We start from the raw sequence: 1,200 nt of genomic DNA, 5'->3' as shown, positions 1-1,200 counted from the left end.
GCTCAATTTATTGTTGTTTTCCAAAGCACGCACAATAGCATTTTTCAAAAAGCCGGGGAAACATCTAAACTATAAAAGAAAGTAAAACTTTTCCCATTTATAGAAAGACGAAGAGCTATGCTCTTATTCAAAATCAATTTCGTTTTTTGGCGATGCAAATTGTTTGAACAACAACAACAACACACAACAACAACTTTATTTGTACCAACAGTAAAGCAATAAACTACAAGATATTACAAAAATAGAAAGGAGTACAGGCTGCCCCAAATAACCATAGAGGCTAATGAAATAGGACAGCCACACTCTGGTAATTAAGCTAATATAAATTAGGTCAGATGCACACATATACGCACACACGCGCCAAAGCAAACAACACATAAAAAACTGAGAAAACTTGAATGCAAGCTTAAAGAAAGTGATTAATGAGGTAAATCGCAAATTCTCCTTTTCCCCAAATTTCTCGAAAAATTAGATTTCCTGAAACTTTAAATTACGTTTTTCGAAACTAGTGCCCCAAAAGCCGTCTTTGGGCAAAGTATCAGGATTTTTGAATTTTCAAGCCTTGCCAGCGATTCTCAATATTTACAGTCGGGGCCTCTTAAGGACCGATTTGGTAAACGACAGTTGCTGATATCAAATTCAATGGATGCTTTGTTGAAATTTCCATCAGTCAATTCAGTATATGAAACAAAGAAATTACGTGAATTGTTTGACAAGATTGAAGTCAACATTCCAGGTTTGAATGCATTAGGAGGTAAATCAGAGTCCTTTGGGAATTTATTCGTCCCACTCGTGATGGAGAAAATCCCCTCAGAGTAACGATTGGTTGTAAGCCGTATGTTTAGCAGTGAGGAATCATGGAATCGTGATGCCTTGTTGAGTGCACTGAAAACTGAGTGGGAAGCCAGGGAAGATGTACTGCAATGAAAACAAGTGGTCCAAATGTCAATACACCTAGGTTCGAACAGCACAGAGCAAGAAGCAAACAGCCCTATTCTGCCTCTTCCCTTTATACAAGCAGTGAGGAATTTACTCAACAATGTGTTTTTTTTGCAAGAAGAATCGCAAATCCATCAACTGCATGACCATCACCGATCCAAACTAGGAGAACAATACTGAGAAGAAACGGTAAGTGTTTTGTGTGCCTGAAGGGTGACCATGTCTCCACTAATTGTCCGTCAAAGGCAAAATGCTTTAATT

Source organism: Montipora capricornis, chromosome 13, assembly GCF_036669925.1.
Source record: "Montipora capricornis isolate CH-2021 chromosome 13, ASM3666992v2, whole genome shotgun sequence".
NCBI classification, from domain to species: Eukaryota; Metazoa; Cnidaria; class Anthozoa; order Scleractinia; family Acroporidae; genus Montipora; species Montipora capricornis.
This window is presented reverse-complemented; position numbering follows the sequence as displayed.